The sequence below is a fragment of the Triturus cristatus genome, chromosome 2_2, assembly GCF_964204655.1.
Source record: "Triturus cristatus chromosome 2_2, aTriCri1.1, whole genome shotgun sequence".
NCBI classification, from domain to species: domain Eukaryota; kingdom Metazoa; phylum Chordata; class Amphibia; order Caudata; family Salamandridae; genus Triturus; species Triturus cristatus.
In genome coordinates this window covers 240,479,221-240,498,003 of record NC_140582.1, presented here as the reverse complement: position 1 = coordinate 240,498,003, position 18,783 = coordinate 240,479,221, and positions in this window count along the sequence as shown.

The window sequence follows — 18,783 nt, the reverse complement described above, 5'->3', positions numbered from 1 at the left end:
TACAATGGGCTGACAGTCCCAGCGACTACAATGATGATGTACTTGCACACACGTTTCTGAATCTTGACCCATACGAACAGCGTTTAGCTAGTATATACATGATTCAACACCTCCTTATATTATATAAAAGCCAACACTCCGATCCAGGACCCTTACCTGACATATTGACAGAACTACTCACGAATATATGGAGAGGGTCAGGTACTGATTTGATTAGGGAAATTTTAGAATTCCGAAACCAATATTTAAATTTCGTATGCCCAGAACACGTTCCAGTTCCCATCATAGGAAGAAAAATGTATCACATAGATAGACAGAACCCGTTACGCGAAGTACACCCAATCAGAGGTGACGGTAATAACTTTACACGCGTGTTTGTGTACACGCCTATAACTAAACTAGAATTATTAGAAATGAAGAAAGTAGTACCCAGCCATGACAAGGATCCAGCAGGTTTCCACCGTGAAATAAAAGACATGTTACTCATGGGAGAGTATACCTATCCCGACATTATGAAGATATTAAAAGTCCTATTACCCGCTGGTGTTTATGAGAAACTTAAAGAAAAGGAATGGGAAGTGGGAGACCGAAAGATAGATTGGACAGCATTAGAAAACGAAGAAAGGGCCCGAGCTGGAGCAGGACTTGGGGAAAAGACTACAGCACTAGCAGGACTACTAGTGCAGGTACTGCCACGTTTATTAACTACGAAAAAGGAAGACTGGGGTGCAATCTCAGCCTGTAAACAAAAGCCAGATGAAGACACTAGTGATTTCTATTCCCGATTTGAAAAATGTTTTGGTATAAATAGTGGTATAAAAGCCAGTAGTGAGTCACATCCACATCTGTTTGTGACAAAATTAGTTGAAAATTCCCTGCTGCAAGTTAAGAATAGAGTATTGAAATTCGAAAGTACCTGGCAAGGAAATACCCCATCACAGATGTTACAGATGTTACAATATCACCACAATAGAATTAAAGAAGAACAAGAACACGAACAAAGACGTATGAAAGATACAAAAATGAAAATGCTTGTTGCTCAGTCAGTCCCAGCTAATGGTCATCAAAAGGGTGATCCCGCAGGTCCTACGAAAGGGACATGCAACTATTGTAAACAACAAGGTCATTATATACACGATTGTCCAGTCCTGAAACATAATATTGCTACAGGTAGAACCCAGGAGAGACCACGTCCACCTAGACCGGATCAGAATCAACAACAAATCCCTCAGCATGCACAACCTAGGTTAGCTCCGCAACAACTAGCTCCGCAACAGGGAGCTCCACAACAGACCGTAGCACCACCAGCGCAGCCTATTGCTGCAACACAAGCGACCACACAACAAATGTATCAGTATGCACAAGCAGATTATCCCGATTATCAGCGATACACATGAAATAGCCTAGAGAGGGAAGTTGGCTTACCCCTTATTGAGGTTCCTGTAGACCAAGAGGGACCTTATGTACATAGTGAACTATTAGGGGAAGACAGAAAGTTTTTACTTGATACAGGGGCAAGCAGAACAACTATAAGACGCAGTGAAGTTCCAGGGGCACCCCTCTCAGGCTCACAAAATATTTCCCTTGGATTCTCAGGAAAACCTATAATAAATGACGTAACACAACCTCTTCCACTCACGATTGGTCCATTGACACGTACTACAGATTTATTGCTTACTAAATCATGTCCAGAAAACTTGTTAGGTATAAAAACATTGAAAGCTCTAGGAGCTATAATATGTTGTTCTCCGGAAGGAGTACGACTATTTCTACGTGACTTCAAAGGTCACTACGTGTCCAGAGACATGGATCACCGACTGCAGAATTTACCTACACATTTATGGGCACAAGGCCCCACTGATGTTGGTTGCATGAATATTACACCATATCGTGTCACACTAAAAACAGGAGTAATACTACCACGAATGCGACAATACAAGTTACCACCCGATGCTGTTGTGGCTTTGCTGCAAATCATTGACGAGCTCATTGCACAAGGAGTGGTTGTCGAAACCGACTCCAATGTATGTAATTCCCCGATAATTCCGATTCTTAAAAGAACGGATCCAAAAGCACCACCAGTATATCGATTAGTTATTGACCTGCGCGAATTAAATAAATGTATTATACCACAATACCCTGTGGTCCCAGATATCTCTTCATTATTAACAGCTATTGACTCGGAAGCAGCGTTCTTCACTGTAATTGATCTCAAAAATGCTTTCTTTAGCGTCCCAATAGATCCGGAAAGTCAATATCTGTTCGGATTCAGTTTAAATGGACGAAGTTTTAAATTCACACGCGCACCTCAAGGATTTACAGAAAGCCCTAGCATCTATAGCCAAGCACTGAAACGAGAACTTGACAGTATCCACATGCCAGTTAACACTGCCTTACTACAATATGTCGATGATCTGCTGATCACCGCCCGAAGCGAACCTGAATGTGAGACAGCGTCACTGACGGTTTTGAAATTTCTGGCCGACAAGGGGCACAAGGTGTCCCCTTCTAAGCTGCAATTCTGTGTCCAGCGAGTTGTTTACCTTGGGCACTCGCTGTCCAAGGAGGGAAGGCAGCTTACATCTGACCGTATCCAGTTAATCGCTAACATGCCACCACCCAAGACACAAAAGGAGGTGCGGGCTTTTATAGGTCTCACTTCATACTGTAGGCAGTGGATCCCTCAATATGCATTTCTAGCAAAACCACTCATCCAGTTGACAACACAGGAGGCAGCCACATCGACTGTCCTCCCTTGGACTCCAGAACATACACACGCCTTTGAAAGCTTAAAGAAAGCTTTATGCCAAGCACCTGTTTTAGCAACACCATGTTACAGTAAACAGTTTACACTCTTTGTTACAGAACGCGAAGGTACTGCCTTGTCAGTACTCACTCAGGAACAAGCAGGATCACACAAACCATGTGCTTATTTCTCTAGTACATTAGATCCAGTAGCTCAGGCTCTTCCTGCGTGCCTGAAATCGGTGGCAGCAACAGCTTTAGCTATCAGACAAAGCGATGCCATAGTGTTAGGACACCAATTGACAGTACAAGTACCACACGCAGTAGAGGTTCTCTTGAACCGCACACAAACACAACACTTGACTATAGCGAGACTCACCGGTTACGAATTGACATTATTTCAGCCACATATAGAAATCAGACGTTGTAATACGTTAAATCCTGCCACACTGTTACCAGTGGGCGGAACAGATCCATTGGCACATGATTGTGTCGAAGTCATTACTATCGCGACGAAACCCAGACAAGACTTGACAGATATCCCTTTGTCAGATCCAGACTTGACATTGTATGTAGATGGATCATGTAAGAGAACAAGTACAGGAGAGTTAGTGGCCGCTTACGCAGTCACAACAGACACTGAAGTCATTGAAACAAATCGTATTAACACTTTGTCAGCTCAAGCAGCAGAACTCATCGCTCTGACACAAGCCTGTATTCAAGCCAAAAATAAGAAAGTCAACATACACACAGATTCACGTTATGCATTCGGAGTCGTCCATGACTTCGGCGTACTGTGGCGAGAGAGAGGTTATTTAACTTCTCACGGTGCCCACATCCAACACGGACCCCTCATTCAAACCCTATTAGACGCGATCCATCTACCTACTGCAATATCGATTATGAAATGCAAAGCCCATACAAAAGTTACCAATATCATTTCTCAGGGTAATGACCTAGCTGACAGAACGGCTAAACAGACGGCTCAGAATCAGACTCACACAATTGGCGCGACAAAGACAATAGTTCCGACACCAACACATAGCATGACAGTTAAGGATCCCGCCCTTGATGTGATTGACATACAGACACATGCTACACCAGAAGAAATAAAGAAATGGACTGAATTAGGAGGGATCCAAACGGATCAAGGATGGATGACGAAGGAAAAATCTATATGGTTTCTTCCCGACTCTATGGTTCAAGTCATCATTAACACAATACATAGTCCAGCGCACCTAGGAGAAAAAGCTATGCTAGACAGCATTCAACACATTTGGTTCAACAAACACTTGCGAGCAGCAGCTAAACAAAAAGTTCGTACCTGTATGATATGTTGTCAGTTTAATCCAGGTAAAAGCATCCCCGTAGAACAGGGTGGATTTCAACCTCCCGATCATGCTTTTGAAGTCCTCCAGATGGATTATATCCAGATGGAACGATGTCGAGGATTCAAATATGTTCTCGTAGTTGTCTGTGCTCTTTCCCGTTGGACAGAAGCATACCCGGTTTCAGATTACACTGCTCCGACTACTGCCAAACAGTTAGTTCGAGAATTCTTCCCACGATACGGTTTACCACGTGTTGTCTACTCAGATAACGGCCAGCCGTTCTCATCCGAACTAATGAAACACGTTTCCCTTTTGTTAGGCTACCAATGGAAATTCCACTGTGTCCGGCATCCCGAGGCCGCAGGTCTCGTGGAACGCCATAATCAAACTCTGAAAATTAGATTGTCCAAAATATGTAGGGAAAAAGGTGTCGATTGGATAGTAGCCTTACCAGTTGCACTCTTTTACATGAGAATGGTAGCACATTCTCGAACAGGGCTATCCCCGTATGAGGTGATCTTCGGTAGACCACCAAATATGTGGGGGACGCCTATACCTCGCAAAATAACTGATGTTGACTGTAATTTGCTGACAGATTACCTGGCTTCCTTGATGTCTGCACTACAATCTTGTCGTTCACAGGTAGCCGCAGCTTTTCCCGATAATACTGAGGTGAAGCCCCATGACGTGGTTCCTGGTGACCTGGTTTTGGTCAGGAATTTCGACCGGAAGACCCAATTGGATCCTAGGTGGAAGTCGCCTAAGTTGGTTCTACTGACTACAAGGACTGCCGTGAAGATTGAGGGTCGCAAAGGGTGGTTGCACTCGAGTCATATCAAGAAATTTTATGGACTACCATCCAGTGTGAATACTCAACCTTGTATTCCCTCACAGACAGACTCAAAGCTCCCCTTGGTTGAAAATTCAAAACAAGAACTTTACAAACTAAAATTGAGGTCTAGCAAGTCAGACAATTTGATTGTTTAAGTCCTCTCCGAGGTGAATCGGTTGAATTTGTCTCTGACATGTATCCTCTAGACCGGAATAGAGAAAGAGATCAACAGATACAGCTTAAGAAGCATGCATATTGTAAATCACTTCGTAGTCACTGCACAGTAACATTATTAATTTTGTTTTTTCTAAGTCTTCTGATCATTATTTTCAGCATACTATTGCATATGTATTACCCTATTCTTAAGCGTGCTTACAATGTAACTGCAGAACATTCTTTTAGCGAATTACCTCCGCATGAATTGTCCTATAGATTTGCGCTGCGCAACAACACATTCATTAGTATGTTACATCATTCCCATCAGACCAGCAATGCCACAAATTGTTGGATATGTGGCCGACTCCCTCCCTATCAAAACTATAAGGGAGTTTTGCCCCTCTTTCCATATCCGTTCACATACAATGGCTCCTGTGGAGCATGGTTTAGTTTGATTAATTCCCTAGATTCAAATTCCGCAGTTTATCAAGACAACTGGGTGTGGGGAAACCTGAACCTAGTTTTGCTTAAAGTCTGCTACCCTAACAAGGAGGGACTCCCCAAAGGAACAGGAACTGATCTAGAAAATGAAGTATATGGATTAGGTAATTTTACACTTAACCTCATGATCCTGAACGTTGAATCTGAAGCTACACCAATCTTGCCCGCCATGTCAGTATTCCCAGTAAAAGGGGAATTATGTGTAAGAAAGAATGGTTCCATACACATGGGCCATAGTAAATGCAACACTGTAATAAAATTCAGTGATCAAGGCAAGTCTACATTTAGAGCTTCCCATCATTCCTACTTCATATGTGGCCAGACCGCATATATATGTCTACCTTTAGATTGGGATGGTACTTGTTACATAGCATTCCTTCTGCCACCTGTTTTCCTAGCCCCGCCTGATTACCATAGAAATACTCACTTAGTACACAATAGACAACAGAGAGATCTCCCAATTGTCGATTACACTGAAACAGCATGGGAAAAATACACAGATTTCAATAAAGGATTCTTTCCCTATATAGGTACAGTCACTAATAGTAAGCTGATACGTAGATTAACCAGAACCCTTGAAGCAGTAGTGAACGAAACTATTTCCGCCTTAGGCAATTTAACAGAAGAGCAGTCTGCTATGCGGATTGTTGTGCTTCAAAATCGTCTTGTCCTTGACGTCATCCTGGCCGATAGGGGCGGAGCTTGTAGGGTCATCGGATCAAGTTGCTGCATTTTCATACCAGAAAATTCGCCGTCAGTATATAAAGCCATAACCCGCCTTCATAAGATTATAAGCCAGATACACCAGAGTCCAGGCACCTGGACTTGGTCCGGTTGGTTCTGGGGCGTGTTGTCAGCCTGGGGATGGAGAATCCTATCCTTCCTAGGTATTGGCTTTCTCATACTATTCAGTTGCTGCTTATGTCTACAATGTGGGCCAGCGATTTGTGGTCTATGTGCCACATCGTGTATCCCACATCCACGTTTTCGTTCAAAATCCCGGAAGAAGAAAGAAGAACAAATGATGCTATATGAACAGATCGATGGATTGATGAAGATGGATATCTCCTGAGGGTCCGTAGGGGACAAGGAGGGAATGAGGAAATATGAATTTTGTGACCAGTTATGTCCCCTATCGTAGACCCCAACGGCTCCATGTGCATGCTATAAGTACATGTATGTTCCCTCCAGTTCCAGTTTTGAAGACGCAAATATATGTGCGTCCACCGTCAACATGTCCTCTTTCAGATCCACCATGAATGGGTCAGATATTCCATTCCTAAGTATGAAAGGCCACCGACTTTATGTGGTTCACTTTCCACATTTTACAGATTCAGGCGAGTAGGCCCTGAATTCTGTCATCAAGCCTTTTCCTGTCTTCTGCTTCTGAAAGCTCCAGTCTGAGCCTGCATCTGTATTCATGAACTTTGTCCTACTCCCTGCGCGGCTAACGGTGCCTGATCCAGCATCTTGCCTGCCAAAAACTGTATTTCACCTTCAAGATTATCTACTCCGCTCCTCATCCGATGCATTCCTGTCTAGTAGTTTAGGTAAACATTCCTCTAGCTACCGTGCAAAGGGCCAGGCCTCACTGTCCTCGTGCGAGTAATTCATAGCCCCGTTACCATGGAAGATTCCTGCCCCCTCACATCTCACGTAGACACTTAGACGCCCGTACACGCACTAACAGTCAGTATAGAATAGATTCTATCCCAGAGACCTTTCCTTTTGGATAACACAGTTCTTTAAACATAGGATATTAGATATGATTTGGGATTAGGTTGACATAACCCCCAGACTTCTGTCTCCACATGTAGAGCTAAATGTCAAGTCCCCTTCACCCTCTAGTTGCACGTCAATCACACGTCATGCGGCTGCGCGCGCATCTCTGCCAAATATTTCTGCTGACATTGCAGGATTCTCTTATGGATCCACCCATTTGTGACATCATGTTTAATGACGTATTTTAGTTACACCCATGTTTACGCCTTTTTTTTGGTTACGTATGCATATTTTATCTCTCTTATCAACTGTTACGCCTCCTGCATCTGTTACACTATAATGTAATTCTTATAAAAGTGATTACCTGTCAATAATGTATGCCCTTCCTTCCTGAACTTTCGTGGTGATGGAATAGAAAGCCTACAATTCGAATTGTATTCCTTTGTATAGGAATAAAGCCTTTAAAAACCTCTAATACCACGGATTCTGCCTCTTATATTTACTGAGTTATTCTTACTTGACTTTACCGCATAAAAAATAGTACCGGTAATGAAATATTTACCACAGGTTAACAAAAACAGATTGTAAGGAACATTATATATGATAAGCTGATATGTTGAAAAGTGAAGCACACTTCCTCTCTTGTTTAGCAACATTGTGTGCTGAACTTCTGACCTGTGTGCTCAGTGCACTGTTCCATGACCTGTTTCTATGGTAACAGGCAGAAGGCAGATTGGGGGAAGGGTTGAAATGTATTTCAGTTGGAAAGGGTTGAAATGTTTAACCAATAGAAATGTGTGTTTGCTTTTGAGTTCATGTGTGAAGGATTGTGATTTGATGTTTACATGTCTATGTGTGGAAAATGAAAGGGAAACTTTTCCATTCTTTGTTTTTGCTGAGAGGTGCACAGTGCAGAGATTCTGTAAAAGAAAATATGGTGAGTGACTGATATACTTCTTAATCTACAAAACAACTATTTTGATTTTAATCAGACTAATGTTTTTCTCCTGCTAAAGTGTAGGGAGTACTTTTTTTTCTCTACAATCTTATTGACAGTGTGTATGCATGTAGAAACCATTGTGTGATAAGCATTTGTGTTTTTCATGTGTTTGCAGACAGATAACTGTACAGTTTTTATATTTTGGTAGAATTAGAAACCAGTCATTGTTTATGAATTTGTGAAATGATTTATGTTATGTTTCTATACTAAAATGTAGTACTTCTTCTAGATGAAGAAATGTTTTTTGGTATAGTGCAAGGGATAGTGTTGTTTGTCTAGAATCACACAGTGAGTATGTGTGCATTTGGGAACCACTGTGAGAGAAGCATTTGGTAACATTGTTTATTTGCTGACAGATAAATGTTTTAAAATCTGTCTTGTTGTCAAGTTTTAGTAGCATTAGAAGGCAGCTTTTGCTTATGCTTTGATTAAATGAGTCAGGCTTTGACACAAAAGTGCCGTCTTGAAATATGTAGATTGTGTGCAGTTCCCTTACCACTTGCACTGCAGTGAATGAGTTTTGGTAAACTCCTAGGGATAGTGGTGCTTGTCTAGAATCACACTGTGAGTTAGTGTGTATTTGGGATCACTGTGAGAGAAGCATTTGGTAACATCGTGTATTTTCTGACAGATAACTTTTTAAAATCCTGTCATGTTGTCAAGTTTTAGTAGAATTAGAAGCCAGTTTTTGCTTATGCTTTTATTAAATGAGTCAGGCTTTGACAGAAAAGTGCAGTCCTGAAATATGTAGATTGTGTGCAGTTCCCTTATCAGTTCCACAGTAGGGAATGATTTTTGGTAAAGTCCTAGGTATAGTGGTTGTTGTCTAGAATCACACTGTGAGTCTGTGTGCATTTGGGAACCACTGTGAGAGAAGCATTTGGTAATATTGTGTATTTTTTAGCAGATAACTCTTTTAAAACCTGTCATGTTGTCAAGTTTTAGTAGCATTAGAAGCCAGTCTTTGGTTATGCATTGATAAAATGATTCTTGCTTTGACACTAAAGTGCAGTCCTGAAATATGTATATTGTGTGCAGTTCCCTTACCACTTGCACTGTAGTGAATGAGTTTTGGTAAACTGCTAGGGATAGTGGTGCTTGTCTAGAATCAAACTGTGAGTTAGTGTGTATTTGGGATCACTGTGAGAGAAGCATTTGGTAACATCATGTATTTGCTGACAGATAACTGTTTTAAAACCTGTCATGCTGTCAAGTTTTAGTAGGATTAGAAGCCAGTCTTTGCTTATGCGTTGATTAAATTAGTTTCTGTTTAAATCCTGCAGACCTTCCCTGTGACCTTGTGACTCTGCCAGCAGTGTTCTTCCCCTCATTGTGCTCCCGTCTCCTGCCGCCGCTACCACCAACTGCGGCCGCGGAGTGGGGACGGGACCACACATTCCAGCATCCTTTGCGGCAGGGGAGCCGCCGACGCCGTTTTCGCACCAGGAGGCGCACAAAAGATCGCCGCAACCCCGGCAGAGCGGGCTTCTGTTTCAATCCTGCGGACCTTCCCTGTGACCTTGTGACTCTGCCAGCAGTGTTCTTTCCCTCATTGTGCTCCCGTCTCCCGCCGCCACTACCACCAACAGCGGCCGCGGAGTGGGGACGGGACCACACATTCCAGCACCCTTTGTGGCAGGGGAGCCGCCGATGCCGTTTTCGCGCCAGGAGGCGCACAAAAGATCGCCGCAACCCCGGCAGAGCGGGCTTCTGTTTCAATCCTGCGGACCTTCCCTGTGACCTTGTGACTCTGCCAGCAGTGTTCTTCCCCTCATTGTGCTCCCGTCTCCCGCCGCCGCTACCACCAACTGTGGCCGCGGAGTGGGGACGGGACCACACATTCCAGCATCCTTTGCGGCAGGGGAGCCGCCGACGCCGTTTTCGCGCCAGGAGGTGCACAAAAGATCGCCGCAACCCCGGCAGAGCGGGCTTCTGTTTCAATCCTGCGGACCTTCCCGGTGACCTTGTGACTCTGCCAGCAGTGTTCTTCCCCTCATTGTGCTCCCGTCTCCCGCCGCCGCTACCACCAACTGCGGCCGCGGAGTGGGGACGGGACCACACATTCCAGCATCCTTTGCGGCAGGGGAGCCGCCGACGCCGTTGTCGCGCCAGGAGGCGCACAAAAGATCGCCGCAACCCCGGCAGAGCGGGCTTCTGTTTCAATCCTGCGGACCTTCCCTGTGACCTTGTGACTCTGCCAGCAGTGTTCTTCCCCTCATTGTGCTCCCGTCTCCCGCCGCCGCTACCACCAACTGTGGCCGCGGACTGGGGACGGGACCACACATTCCAGCATCCTTTGCGGCAGGGGAGCCGCCGACGCCGTTTTCGCGCCAGGAGGCGCACAAAAGATCGCCGCAACCCCGGCAGAGCGGGCTTCTGTTTCAATCCTGCGGACCTTCCCTGTGACCTTGTGACTCTGCCAGCAGTGTTCTTCCCCTCATTGTGCTCCCGTCTCCCGCCGCCGCTACCACCAACTGCGGCCGCGGAGTGGGGACGGGACCACACATTCCAGCATCCCTTGCGGCAGGGGAGCCGCCGATGCCGTTTTCGCGCCAGGAGGCGCACAAAAGATCGCCGCAACCCCGGCAGAGCGGGCTTCTGTTTCAATCCTGCGGACCTTCCCTGTGACCTTGTGACTCTGCCAGCAGTGTTCTTCCCCTCATTGTGCTCCCGTCTCCCGCCGCCGCTACCACCAACTGCGGCCGCGGAGTGGGGACGGGACCACACATTCCAGCATCCTTTGCGGCAGGGGAGCCGCCGACGCCGTTTTCGCGCCAGGAGGCGCACAAAAGATCGCCGCAACCCCCGCGTCGCGGGACCGCGCGCGGGCGGCGCCGGGCGAAGCCTGGGCAAAGGGCGGGCCGTCTGTGGCCATCCGGGGCAGGAGGAGGCAGGGCTGGGCCCACTCTCTGAGATCTGCATATTTCCACGAGAGGTACAATTCATAATTACTTGCAGTTTGAATGCCATACCCTTATTCACTCTTGTTTGGGATTCGTGTGCCCTGCACAAACTGGATATTACCATTGATAATTTCCATCATCGTGTACAGCTGTCTTACTAAATTAACACTATGACAACACGCACTCCAAAAAGTAGAACATCATTGCTGGGAGGCTCAGTGCGAGGCACGCTGGACAATTTCATTACAAGGGCCGCCTCAGTTCTCGAGAAGGAGATTGCCATGGTAGAGCGGCGCCTATCGGCCGAACATTTACAAACCAAACGCTCCTCGGTCGGTCTCATTCAGACGGCCGTCTCACCGGTTCCTGTACTGCCAGTCCCCTGTTTAATAAATAATTCTCAGACTGCTTCTGGATCTTCTTCGCCCATTCGAGACTCTCATTTTGTGACACAACGTCAAACACATTTAACATCGCCTGTTCCTAACCCCCATGTTAATCCTTCCTCTGACTGTACACTATCGGATTTACAATCTTCAAGGGCTACTATTACCGCCATCACTGCTAGTCCACAAAAGAAGGGAGGGAGAATCATCAATGCAGGCCCTCCTCCCCTGAAAAAAAGAAAGAAGGGTGGAAAGGGAGGAAAGAAATATAATAAAACAAATCCACCTGGCAATTTTTGAGGAGGGGCACTAAAATGGCCTCCTTGAAAGAAGTCGGAACAATGCCGCTGTTGAGTGCCTCGTTAAGTAAAGGTAGGATGCATTCAGGCAGATTCAGACATATGCTCCGTAGGACAGATGGCTGGCAGCAATCATTCGGGGAGCCAGTTTTTACCCGGATTGCCAGTTCCGCTAGAGAAGTGGGGTCTAGAGCCGGGAAAAGAGAGAGAATCGAGGGATTGTTAGTGCAGGAAGCTGGTGAAGGTGCCTGGGGAAAGGGAGGGATAGATTTTTTGATTTTCGTGATTTTGTCTAAAAAGAAGGAGTTGAGGGTGTCACAGGCCTCTTGAGTGGGGGTCTGGGCTGGGAGGGTTCTGTCATCTGTAGTGAGTTCATCCATGACTCTGAACACCTCCTTAGATTTGTCGGATGCCGACGAGATCCTGTAGGAGAAGTGTTCCATTTTGGCTAGGCTAATGGCAGCTTTGTATTCTTTACGCGCAGCCAGGTAGAACTGTCGGGCTGGATCGGAATAATCGCGTCTCCAGGTGCGTTCTAACTGACGTGTTTTTAGTTTCAGGAGCTTGAGATCACCAGAGAACCACCTGTGGGAGCTGCGGTGCCTAGTGCTAGGAAATTTGACCAGGGGAGCAAAGAGGTTGCTGGCCGATTCTAGCCAGGAACCGAGAGCGTGTTCTATGCCGACGATGTCATTTGAGGGGAGGAGGGCTGGGCGGGTGTCGGCCAGGGTCGTGAGAAAGCCCTGAGAGTCATATGTACTCCATTTCCGTGAGAGGCCACCAGCCATCAGAGGAGGAAGAATCTGACCAGCGACAGTGATGGAAATGTCGACTAGATTGTGATCGGACCAGACACAGGGGGAAACGACTGGTGGAGATGAGGCCAGATTACAGGTCCAGATCTGGTCCAAGATATGGCCCTTATTGTGGGTGGGATAAGTGATCTGTTGGGTAAGATTCAGACTATTAAGAGTCTCGAAGAGCTCTGTGGCATGGGGGCCAGCATTGGTGTCATTGAACCAATAGTTTAGGTCGCCGAAAAGGGCGAAACTAGAGTGCAGCGTTAAAAGATTAGACAGCTGTTCACTCAAGGTGGTAGGAAAGAATGGCATAGGATGGGGAGGCCGGTATAGAAGCAGCAGGGTAAAAGTGCTGGTATCGGTTTGCACACTGATAAGTAAATTGTCCACCTTAGCGAGGGGGAGGGAATAAGAGGAGACGGAATCCAGGCGTTTGGATATGATGGCTGCCACCCCACCCCCGGGCCGGTCACTTTGACGGTCAGCATGAAGGATGTAGTAATCAGGGGGGAGGGCAGCCAAGATATCAGGGAGGGACTCTGATGTTAGCCAGGTTTCCCATCTCCCTATTGGACTCAACGGGGAAAATGATGGGGCGGATAATACTTGATCGTTTGCAGGAGTGGGCAGCGGAAAATAACATTCTATCCGACCTACAATATGGGTTCCGTGAAGGTCTGGGGACCATAGACCAAGCCTTGAATTTATCACTTTTGATTGACAAATATGTCAACATCAAGGCTGGAGCACTCTACATGGTCTATGTAGATCTGTCAGCTGCTTTTGACTGCGTAAGCCATTCTAAACTCTGGTCCATCTTATTACATCTAGGGATGGACCAGACCGCAGTTACCTTTATGAGACAACTTTATGCTGATGCAACCGCTAGAGTGAGATTTGGGACCAGTGGAGAACTCACTGCACCTTTTGGGGTGGAGAAGGGTGTGAGACAAGGATGCGTCCTGGCCCCATTTCTATTCACCCTTTATACTAATGGCCTGGAGAGGGAGATGTTGAAAGGAGCCCGGGACCTTCCCATGGTAGCCGATCGCCGCATACCAGCTCTCCTGTATGCGGATGATGCGGTGATATTGGCACGCACCCCAAACGAACTTCAGAGGGCTTTAAATTGCTATGCACTTTTTATGGCCAGTTTGGACCTCAAAGTCAACATAGGGAAAACCTTCGTTATGAAGGCGGGCGTTGGCAAGAAGAATAAAATCAGACCTATTTACTTGAACAATGAAAATCTAGCGACCACTGACAAATATCCGTATTTAGGTGTCATGATCGATAAAAAATTATACTGGAAACCGGCAGTCGAAGTAAGAAAACTGCAATTTGCGAGAACCACTTCCGCACTTGCGAGTTTCTCCAGGAAACTGGGGAGAAAAGCACCTGCGGAAATGGTCAAAATTTATAAAGCCAAATGCATATCAGTGGCTTTATATGGAGCGGGTGTGTGGGGTCACGCAGTTGTGGGCCCCATCCAGACAATAGAGAATGGTTTCTTGAGATACCTTCTCGCTCTACCAAAAACAGCCGCAAACTATTCCTGCCACCAGGAACTAGGTCTTCCATACGTGACAGACCTGGCAAGAATCCAACCCCTCCTATTGTGGCACCAAATTTGGTCGTCAGAAAAAACAGTCTTTACCCATAAAATCATCCAAGACTGTAAAGCCCTTGATAATGCATATAGATCTAGGTGGTTAGTCTACGTCAAAAACTTTTAAACTGATTTAGGGTTAGAAAAATACTACCACGACCCTCCTTTGATTCAGGAGTTAACAAAGAAGGTCTTCTATAAACTTTGTTTCAATCATCTGGAAGATCTAAGACTTAACTCAGAGGTTATGAAGCAAACAGTTAGGCACAGTCTAACAGTCCAGACGGTCTTCGGGATCCAGCCTTACCTAACTTATAGTATCACCTCCTATGAGCTGTTCCTTTTCGTTAGGTTTAGACTGAATCTCTTTCATCGTCTAGTAGTTTTTCCGCTGAGAAACAACTGGGCTAAAACATTACCACCTTCCCTTGCGACGGGAGTTCCTCCCAGTCTACAATTCATACCATCTTATTCTGTAAATATTATACGGACCAACGGAGAAAAATACTGATCCCCCCATTAAAATGCCTGGGCTTCCGTACTTGCCGCCCAGCTTTACTCCTTTTACAGCTACTGGAGGGGGAGGGGCTGGTCTACATTGTTTCTAACTTCCTACAGAACATCATGCGACATAGACCGAACCTAGGCTGATTTAATCTATTTTTGATTTCACTGCCAAATTAACTGTAATTAATCAAACTGATGTTTCTTACCCAGAGATTTTCCCAGTATTGCCACTTTAAATTTGCGAACCAATATCACTGTGATCAATCCTGCCTGTGATGAATTTTAAACTAATGTGATTTTTTAATGTGTTATTTTATTATGCATTTGTATTTGCATCTTTTATGACTTTTCCTTGGAAAGTCGAATAAAGAAAATTTTGATTGATTGAAATGAGTTAGGCTTTGACACAAAAGTGCAGTCCTGAAATATGTAGATTGTGTGCAGTACCATTAACTCTTCTAGACTAGTGAATGAGTTTTGGTACACTGCTAGGGATAGTGTTGCTTATCTAAAATCACACTGTGAGTCTGTGTACATTTGGGTAAGGATTGTGAGAGAAGCATTTGGTAACATAATGTATTTGATGACAGATAACTGTTTTAAAATCGGTCATGTTGTCAAGTTTTAGTAGCTTTAGAAGCTATTCTTTGCTTATGCATTGATAAAATGAGTCAGGGTTTGACAGTAAAGCGCAGAACCATGTACTATTCTATTCACTGTGCCAGAACTGAAAATGTAATAGTTTTACCCAGGCACTAACCTAGTAGTAGTCTGATGATTTAGTCAGTTTCCAAGTCCTCATGTTGTGAACCATACATTATTACATATATTGTTTCAAATGTCTATGCAGTATGCATGCAGTCTTCTAACATACTATACACTTGTCTTTCACACCTTCAATTCGCTAGTCAGTATCCATACACTTCCAGGAAACACCCTGTAACTCCCTTTGCAGTCCTCAAGTGACCCATTCAGCATCATGTACTAATCCATTCACTGTGCGAAAACTCAAACACTTTTAAATTCACCAAGATACTATCTTTGCAGTACTCTAATCATTCAGTCAGTGCCTAAGTATTCATGCACTGAGCCAGGCGTTAGCACATGGACTGCTTCAAACCCCTATCCACTATGTATGCAGTCTTCTAACCACCTAGACACTTGTCTTTCACACTTTCAATTCCCTAGTCAGTATATGTACAGTCCAGCAAACATCCTGTCACTGCCTTTGCACTCCTCTAGTGACCCATTCAGTACCAAGTACTAATCCATTCCCTGTGCGAAAAGCCTACCACTTTTAAATTCACCTAGGCACTCTCCTTGCTGTACCCTAATCATTCAGTCAGTACCCAAGTAGTCATGCAGTGAGCCAGGCCTTACCACATGGACTGCTTTAAATGCCTATTCACTATGCATGCAGGCCTCTAATCACCTACACAGTTGTGTTTCACACCTTCAATTCCCTAGTTAGTATTCATACACTTCTAGCAAACACCCTGTCACTCACCCAGTGTGTCTCCTTATAGTACTGTAATCATTTAGTCAGTTAGCATGTAGTGTTTTAGTGAGGTAGGCTTTGGGGCATGAACTGCTTCAAAGTAGTATGCACTATGCATGTAGTGTTTTAACCATCGTCACACTTGTGGTTCAGGGCTATAGTTTCTTAGTCAGTATTTATATAAAATGTGTTTGTACAGTAATGGAATAGTATAAATTTGAAAGTTATTAATATACATTTATTTGTGATTCTTTTTTACAGGTACAGAACAGAAGTGTTTCTCATCAGTTTGCACTCTTCTCATGCAAGATTGTTTGGATGAAGGGTCCTTCGGTGTTTCATCATACTTCCTGTGCCGCTCGAGTCTTTTTTGTTAGGATCCCCTCGTAACATAACTCTTTTGAAAATCTTGCGCGTGACAAAGGTGGCATGGGTCTTCGTTTGCCCCTCGAGAAAAGTAGAAAATTTCCACATCACTGAAGGAAAACGTTGTGGGCGTGGCGCGTCCTCCAAAAATCCATCCTTAGATTCAGTGAATATTTTAAAGCGACAACATTTACAGTTTTTGTAAGTTAAACTTATAACATTTTGTTAGCTGTAAGCATTTTATATATCTGTGATTTGTATCTTGTGGTATTTTGTTGAGAATAGCATGTTGTTTTTTTTTTTAACAACCTTTGTGATTGTTTTTTTTTGCCCGCTGTTAAGTGATGAGTACGATTGAAATCACTATTTTTAGTGAACTATAATATATTCTGAGAACAGCAAAAAAGGCAAAAAAATTACTTTGTGGAAATTATGCTGTGTTGTAAAAAATGTATTAGTACATGTTATAATTTTTTTTTCCTTTTCTTTCACAGATCCAAATTTTAAAATAAGCAATTTTTAAGAATTTAGATTGGAATGAAAATGTGAAAAAAATGTGTACCATTTTGTATTCCTATTACTGTGAAGGTAAGTTTAACTAAGTCTCAGTATGCAGAATGAGGAGGTCTGCAAGAAGCTACAAAGTGGAAACATGTTTCTAAAAACACTCTGTTTATACCTATGTAGTTTTGAAATCTGACCATAATCAGATATCATGTGACCTGCAAAAAAAGAGATTTGAGGGGTTCATAATATTTCCTATTTTTGCTATTGAAGGACCGCAATTATTTCAATCATTCTTCTTTGAACATCTTTGCATACAAAACTCTGTGCTTACCTTTTATCATTCGCAAGGAATTTTAAAAACGGAAATATGTCACTTTTTGTAACATAGTTATTGTGTAAGATACTCTTTCATATTTACAATGAGAGGAAAAGGCACTCTGTGCACTTTTTATACTCCATGTAAATACAACCTCATCATGCAGACCACTTTGTTTTGAAAGGGTGTTCTATAAGTGTTGTTGTGCATGATTGCACTGAATACTCATAGAACAAGACACCTGTCTGAATTTATCAGAAATCATGAATCTCGATATGTGTGTGAATGGTGCACCATTCTAAAATTGGTGTAGGAAAGCACAACAAGGAGAATTATTTTCATTTCTCCACATTTTTATATCTTCAATGCATGCTGAAATGTTCAGCATACATTGAAGGAGAAAAATGCATTTTCTCATTGTTTTTGTGCAGGAAGGTGTGTCTTCCTGCAGAAAAACAAACAGCACATGACACAGATATCCTTGCACTGTGGTGCAAGGGTGCCTGTGTCACCACATGGCTGCAGTTTAAGCAGCCGTGCAGACAGAAGCATAGATTTGCAACATATTTATGTACATATGTTGCATCCCTGTGCTTCGGAAGTACTACAGCACTCTGCAGTTAAAGAGGTTACTGTGTGATGCTGCAGCACTTCCTCATACTTCTGCACTTATACATTCACCATACGCTACTAATTCATTCAGTCAATTACGTACTACACGTACATTCATCTAAACTAACACTAACAAAGAAATTTAGCTCTTTTTTTAAACTAGGAAAGTTAGTTCTTAGAAGAACTTTTTTTTTTCTTTTTTCTTTTATAATTTTTTGGGGGTTTTCTGAACAATTTTTAAATTTTTAGGGTTTTTCTGCAAAAAAAAAACAAAAAAAAAACAGGAGAAACCAAACAATGAACTTCAGGGAACAATAAAAAAAACAAAAAAACTAGCAAATGTAACTTGCTTGGCGGCGGCAGATCAGATCGATCGACTGCTCACCCTAGCACAAAGTCGCATTGCACTTAGTGCAGAGCACTTTTAAAAATTTAAATTGAGGACGGATGTCCAAGGTTTCGGCTGATGGATGCACTCTTGATGTGCTCGGCTGCGATGAGGTGTATGGTGCAGGAGCAGGAGTGTTTCTCATCCGTCGGCACTCTTCTCATGCAAGATTGTTCGAATGAAGGGTCCTCATGTGCTTCATCATACTTGCCGTGCCGCAAGAGTATTTCTTGTTAGGATCCCCTCGCGACAGGACTCTTTTGCAAATCTTGCACTTGACCAAGGTGGCATTGGTCTTATTCTGC